At 52.3% G+C, this 7,664-nt stretch overlaps 1 non-coding gene across 1 annotated transcript; it reads right to left on the reverse strand.

The window, feature by feature from the left end:
* Positions 1 to 6,762: 6,762 nt before the first annotated feature.
* Positions 6,763 to 6,844, reverse strand: TRNAS-AGA (transfer RNA serine (anticodon AGA)). The gene has a single exon. It is a non-coding gene; the product is annotated as a tRNA-Ser (tRNA).
* Positions 6,845 to 7,664: the final 820 nt, after the last annotated feature.

Genomic DNA, 7,664 nt, shown 5'->3' on the forward strand with positions numbered 1-7,664 from the left:
CCTGCACCCCTCACATCCTGCTCCAACTCAAACCCCATATCCGCACCCAAACTTCCTCCAAGACACTGCCCACCACACCCACTCCTGCACCCCAACCCTCTGACTGAGCCCAGACCCTGCACCCAAAGTCTTTCCTAGAGCCCAGCCCCTCTCCCTCCCACACCCAAACTCTCTCCCAGAGCCTTACACAGGTGTGGGGTGGAGCAGACTTGGTCCCATTCTGGGCACCACCAAAAATTATACAAACCTGCCACCCCTGTCCAGCCCAACCTTCTGCTGATGCACCTCAGCCCACACCCGTGCAGGGTTTGAAGCTTTCATTGCTTAAATTCCAGGACACTGAGGGATTTCAGCTCCCCTTTGCCCAGAGGGAACCTTCACCTCACTCCCAACCAGGTTCTTGTCCATGGGATCACTGTAGGGGGGCTGGGTCCCTCTGGGTCTTTTCTCTCTCTAGGACAGGCCAGGGTGCAATAACTGGGGCATCTGAGCACCCAGGACCTTCTGTGGGGCTGCCATTAACCCCTTCCCCTTCTGTTGTCCCATCTGTCACTGACTCCAGCCTTTTTTCTATCCATCGTCAGCACCATCTCAAGCCAGCTGCACCCGCCTCAAAAAGTCAGTGTCCCCTGGTGGGTGTAAATCTCTGACCTCTCTCCTCTCTGTTTCCTTGCCTCTCGGGCTGTGCAGCTGGGACCTTTCCCTCCAGTGCTGGAGGATTCTCTCTTCTCATCTATCATTGTCCCAAACAGCACAGCGGGTGGGAATCTTAAACATACTGAGGTGACTTAGGAGCAGAAACTCCCGCAGGACCGTCCATGCAATTGTCCCTTGCCCCTCAGTGAGCAGGATTGAAGCTCGGGCAGGGAGCCTGGTGGGCCACATCCCCTCTGGGCATGAGCAAAGCAGCAGGATGAAAAAGGAACCGGGCGATGCTGCGGATTGAACCCAGGGCCTCATACATGCAAAGCATGTGCTCTACCACGAAGCTAGACCCCAACCTTGGGCAGGTTCTTGCTCTGAGGGCCAAACCTGCTGTCCTGGAGGTTGGTGGCTCATGGGGGACACTTTGCGGCAGGGCCGGATTCTACACAGCAGAGGAGGAGAGAGAGTGCATGCCCTGGATCCAGGGTGCAGCGATACAAGACTCAGCCCTCATACTGCATTGGCTGGGTGCAGGGGTGAAAGTAACTTACAGGACTTACCGGTACTGCGGGAGTCCTGAGGGGACATGGCCTCATCCAGAAGAGGCGTGGCCTCTCAAGAGTTAAAGGCCCTGGGGCACCAGCTGTGGCTGGGAGACCCAGAGCCTTTAAATCAACCAGGGGCTCCTAGCTGAAGAGAGGGCTGGGAGCCCCTTGGGGCTCATGGGGCAAGTTAAAGGGCCTAGGCCTCCAGCCACCAGGAGAACCCCAAGCTTTGTGGGCCTGGGGCAGGGATTTAAAGGGCCCAGAGCTCCTGCCGCAGGGATTTAAAGGGCCCAGAGCTCCTGCCGCTGAGGGGAGCCCCGAGCCCTTTAAATCCCAACCCCAGCCCGGTCACCAGAGCCGCAGCCGGGATTCAAAGGACTCTGTGCTGCCTGCAGGGGCTGGGAGCTCTGAGCCCTTTAAATCTCAGCTGCAGCTGGGATTTAAAGGGCTCTGGGCTGCCTGCAGCCGCGGGGAGCTCTGAGCCCTTTCAATCCGGGCCCCAGCCCGGCCGCCGGAACCCTGGCCATGGGCAGTCCAGAGCCCTTTCAATCCCCGCCATGGACGCCAGTGCTGTCCAACATGGCGTACTGGCTCTTGCAGGTACGACATACCAGACTGTACTGGCTTACTTTCACCTCTGGGTGGGTGGGTGGTGCTGCAATCCCCTGCTAGAAAGTAATGGTAGTGGGGGACTCTGTGAGCAGCTCAACACCCAACCCTGGTGGCAGACGCAGTGTGGGGGACTCCAGGTGTTTCTAGGATCCACTTTTTCCACCTCCCTGTAAAATCCACCTTTCCCCAGCACATTCACTGCAGTGCTTTTGGGTCAGTGTTTCCATGGCTGCACAGCAAAGAATCGCTCCCAGTTTCCTCTCTATCTGCAGCAGGATTAGCCTGTGTCGGTGGTTAATGAGGTGGATCTTGTACTTTGTTATTCATTCCCCACCTTGATAATTCAGACAGTCCCTTTCCTACTCAAATCCCCAGCACTTCAGTGACCCTGGTAGCAGGGGTTGGGTTTTCCCTGAGGGCCTGAGATTTTCAGGGGTCTTTTTCCCTCCAGCTGGAGTGAACTCAGCTTTTCCCCATCCCAGACATTCCATGAAATGACAACAGCAGCATAAAGAAAGAGGGGAGGGAACATCTCATGGCCAGGGCTGGATGTGCCCAGGGCCCCCCTGCTTGGCCATTGGTTCCATGGAATTTGGCCACCTGCTTTGCACAAGGGACAGAGAAAGATCTTGCTGTTCTTGTGTCTGTGCAAAGAAAATTGTGCTCCGGTATGAAAGAGAGGTGGGAAATGGCCCCATGACGGGACAATATCCTCAGGATTTAGACCTAAGGACTCAGGTTGAGAACTGATTTAACTCCACTCATCTGGGATTTAACAAATTCCCTTCCACGGAGACACTGGGAACTTGTGACCTTGATCCAGACTCTGCAGCTTCAGGCTGCTTTAACTCCTGGTAAAAACCTGAACTTGATTCCAAGAAGGGAGAGAGGAGAAGCCTGAAGTTGCCTTTGGTCCAAGGCTGGGATCTCCTGGATGAGTAGAAACGTCCTTCCCTGCTACCAGGGGACAGCAGCTACTGGAGACATAGCAGAGCTCAGAGGAAGGGGGTTGTTGAATGCACTTTATGTGCACAGGGCCCCACTAACTCTAAATCCTCCACTCTAGCAGGAACTTAGAAAGTCAGACCTCGGTCGATGGGAGGACTGGGCTTTGAAAAAGAGATTCGTTTTTCCTCCCTGTCATGAGAAAGAAAGTAAGAGCTGGCAGCTCTGGTGCAGAAAACCACTTTTTCCTCTGGCTGCGGAGCTTCCAACCAGGCACAGACGACTGGTGTCTCCTGAAGGGGCGGGCACAATGTCAAGGTTCAGCCCCATCCCCTTGAAATCAACAGTCCCCCCAGCTGTGAACAGTGCAGGAAGAGGAAGCAGCAAAGGTAGCCCCTCTCCACTGCAGCAGCTGCTGTGCAAGGAGGGGGCCTGGCAGCACCACATGATGCAGCAGGCGATAGCTAACCCAGGTGGGGCACATGACGCCACACGCGCCCTCTGCAAATGTTGTCTCTGAAATTAGGAACACTGGTGAGTTCAGGGCACAGCTGCACACCCAGAAGAAAGCCCAGCATGACACGCCCAGGGTGAAGGGGGTGCTGACACCTGGCATCAAACCAGAAACCTTTAGATCTTCAATCCAATGCACTCCTAGCTGAGCTACTTTGGCAATGACCATGCACCAGGTAGGCTTAATACATGAGTCGCAGGACATGCTGGGAAGATTTAAATCTGGATGTCACAACACAGGAGCACTCAAGCCAGCACCTGCCCCCTCACAAGCTGTCACTGGCACCCAGAGGTCAGCGAGAAAGGAGCAGCGGTTTTCACTGGAACAACCTCAACCACAGCTCGCAGGCTCCTCCCAAGCCTAAAAGGGAAAACCATCTTGCCAGAAAGCAGCTGACTAGGACTCATCATTCTCAATAGAACATCTCTCCAGTCAACAATGGCAAATGCAAGATGGACATCGCTTGCTATTTTAGCCCTTGGAAATGTCATCAACTAGTCTCTGGATCTCTCAAATGCTGCGCTTCAGCTCGTGGGGGAAAGGCGAGAGAAGCGACCTTTCAACTAAAGGCCTGGGGTTAACATCCTAACGCTGTCTCCTACTGTAACACTACTTAGTACTGGCCAGCCCTGTGCTGGTGACAGTTCCATTGCTAGGTGTTAGTACAGTTCAGTTACTGTCAAAATGAAAAAGTTTCTATATGCTTAGAGGAAATGAATTTGTTTGATTTGCTTATATGTGGCATGAATAAATACAGGTTTACAGAACCTAGCCTGCAAATTTATCATCTTATATGACAGAGAAAATCGTGCATCGAAATCATGAATTGAGCTACAAATGCAATGAAAAATAAGATATTCAAAATTTTAACATGGGGGGGGCACTGAAGACACGTCTTGCCTGGGGTGCCACTTGGTCTAGGGGAGGCCCTGTCAGGGAGAACAAGATTTAGTGTCACATCCCTATTTTCAGGCTGTAATCTGTGGGCACCCTGCTCTGGGGGAAGGATCGCGGTAGCCCAGACTCAGGGCTGGAACAGGCCCCTGATTGAGGGGATGGCTGCATGGTTTACAGCGCTCTGATGTCTCAGACAATGTATCTCTCCCAAACAGTCAGATCTTCGTCCCCAGAAGGCTCCTGTGCTGCCTCCGCTCCTTTCACCTTCTACAGCAAGGAGCAGCAGCAAGGGTCAGGGATGAGCCATAGGCACTGGGTGGGGGGCAGAGGCTTCAGGAGCCCAGAGTGTTTCCCTGTCTGGGCATTTTTGCTGAGACCTCAGGGACACATTGTCAGGCAGAATCCCAGACATCTGTATGAAAGGAGCACAGGGACGTAAGAGCAGCCAGACTGGGTCAGACTGGGTCTGTCTCGCCCAGTGTCCTGACTTCCCATAGCGGCCAAAGCCAGGTGCCTCAGAGGGAATGAACAGGACAGGTAATCATCAAGTGATCTATCCCTGGTCACCCACGCCTAGCAAACAAAGATTAGAGACACCTTCCCTGCCCATCCTGGCTCAGAGCATGTCCTCCATGAATTGATTTAGCTCTTTTTTTGAGCCCTGTTATAGTCTTGGCCTTCACAACATCTTCTGGCAAGGAGTTCCACACGTTGACTGTGCATTGTGTGAAAAAATACTTCTGTTTGTTTGTTTTAAATGTGCTGCCTATTAATTTCACTTGGTGACCCCTAGTTCTTGTGTTATGAGAAGGAATAAGTAACACTTCCTTATTTATGTTCTCCACACCAGTCATGTTTTTATAGACCTCTATCATATTTCCCCTTGGTCATCTTTTCTCCAAGCTGAAAAGTCCCAGGCTTATTATTCTCTCTTCATATGGCAGACACTTCATACCCCTTTTCTGAACCTTTTCCAATTCCAATACATCTTTTCTGAGATGGGGTGACCGTATCTGCCTGTTGCATTCAAGATGTGGGCGTACCATGGATTTATACAGCGGCAATAAGATTTTCTCTCTTATTTTCTATCCCTTTCCTAATGATTCCCAACATTCTGTTCGCTTTTTGCCGGCCTCTGCACATTGAGTGGATGTTTGCAGAGAACTATCCACAGTGACTCCAAGATCTCTCACTTGAATTGCAACAGCTATTTGACATCCCATCGTTTTATACGTATAGTTGGGATTATGTTTGCCAATGTGCATCACTTTGCATTTATCAGCTGAATTTCATCTGCCATTTTGTTGCCCTTTTACCCAGTTTTGTGAAATCTCTTTTTAGCTCCTCACAGGCTGCTTTAGACTTAACTATCCTCTGTAGTTTTGGATCATCTGCAAATTTTGTCACCTCTCTGTTTAGCAGATCATTTATCAATATGTTGACTAGTCCTGGTCCCAGTATAGACACCACTAGGTACAAGTTTGCATCCTGAAAACTGACCATTTATTCCTACCCTTTGTTTCCCAGCTTTTAACCAGTTATTGATCCATGTGAGGACCTTCCAGAGGTGAAAGTAAGCCGGTACGTTCTGGTATGGGGTACTGGCAAGAGCGGGTACGCTGTGCCAGCCCAGCCTGGCTTTCCCAGTCTGGTGATATAAAGGGCCCAGGGCTCCCTGCAGTGGCTGGAGCCCCAGGCCCTTTAAATCACCTCCTGAGCCCCCCTGCTGGAGCCCTGGGACCTTTAAATCACCTCCCAAGCCCTTCTGCTGGAGCCCCCAGGAGCAAATCACTGCCATGGATGCTGCTCTCTCCTGCACTACGAACACAGAGCAGGGGCGGTGGAAACTTCCTTACAGTGGGGCGGGGGCACCGTTGTCTGAACTGTGGCACTCTCATGACACCCCTTCCCCAAGGAACCACACTCACACCACCCCTCCCCCTGAAGCCACACCCAGAGAACACCTCTTCCTCCCAAGACTCCACCCTTCTCCCCACTCCATCACTGGTCCTAACAGCAAGTAAAGAGTGGTGGGGACATGACCCCCTAACCCCCCTGTTCCAGCACACCTGACACAGAGCTAAACAGCTGCAGCATGCATGTGTGACAGAGGCTGCTGTGCTGAGCTGAGCTAGTGAGGGAAGCAGGGGCTGATGTTGGGGCTGTCCCTCTCCCCCTGCCTCAGGACTGGTTGCTTGCAGCAGCTGTCTTAACTTAGAGACAGTGTGCCCACACACTCACTCACTCTTCCCCGCCCCACCCAAACACATTGCAGTTGAAAAACAGCTGGCAATCTAGTAGGATTCCCATGGAACAATGGGATAGAGAAACCTGCATCATGTGATGCTGTACCAGCCTGTGAGGCATTGCAAACCCTTCCCAAAGCACCTGCAGCCAGTTGCACAGCTACCCACAGTCCACTGCTCTCTGTGGCCATCCAAGAGTCTAGCATGGATGTGCTCTGGTAAGACAAGAGGCATAGTGTGGACATGCAACAGGTGTTTAATTGAAACACTTTAAAGCCACATTACGCAATAGTGTAGATACAGCTTGGGAGCAAGACAAGACCCAGCTCTGTTGAAACTAAAGGACCACAACTTCCTCCATAGTTGACAGGATTTGAACCTGCACAGGGAGACCCCTATGGATTTCTAGTCCATTGCCTTAACCGCTCAGCCACAACTACTTGCTTGAGATGTGTCTCTCACTACACTCTAGTTCTGTTCTCACTGAGTGATCAATTCCAGATGTTTCCACAGACCAGCTTCCACAACACACTCACTGCTGTGCCATTGTGTAAGTGTGCCCATGGCTGAACTGCAAGAATTCCTACTCATTTCTCTTCTGGCTGGAGCATGAGGAGAGTGTATTTGTGGTCAATGACGTTCCTGTAGATTGTTGTCCATTTCCTGCCTTGATCATTCAGACAGTTCCTTTACCATCATATCCCCAGCACATCAGGGATTGCAATAGCAGGGGGCAGGTTTTCTCTGGGGCACTGAGCTTTGCCAGGGGATTGGTGGCTCCTTTTTCTCCTCATCCTGGAGTAAACTCGGCTTTTTATTCCATCCTTCATGTTTCAAGGCACAACAACAGATGACTGAGGAAAGAGGTGAACAGGGCGGGCCTCAGGGGAGGGGCAGAGAGGTGCAAGTGGTGGGCAGGGCCGGTCTCATGGGTGGGGCAAAGAGGTGTGGGTGGTGGACAGGGCAGGTCAGGGGAGGGGATAGAGAGGTGTGAGTGCTGGGCAGGGCTGGTCTTAGGGGAGGGGGCAGAGAGGTTTGGGCAGGGTGAGTCTCAGGGGAAGGGCAGATCTTGGGGGTGGGGGTGGAGAGACACAGGGAGGTTTTCGGGGAGGAGAGGAGTGAGCAAAAGGTGGACCAGCAGGCCTCAGCCAAAGAGAAAGAGCAGGGGTGGGAAGTGGCCAAATGTAAGTGAGAGCAGAGCACAGGTGGGGCCTCAGAGGGAGGAGAATGAGTCAAGGGGATAGAGTGGGCAGGACTGCC

Source organism: Gopherus flavomarginatus, chromosome 23, assembly GCF_025201925.1.
Source record: "Gopherus flavomarginatus isolate rGopFla2 chromosome 23, rGopFla2.mat.asm, whole genome shotgun sequence".
Lineage (NCBI taxonomy): Eukaryota > Metazoa > Chordata > Testudines > Testudinidae > Gopherus > Gopherus flavomarginatus.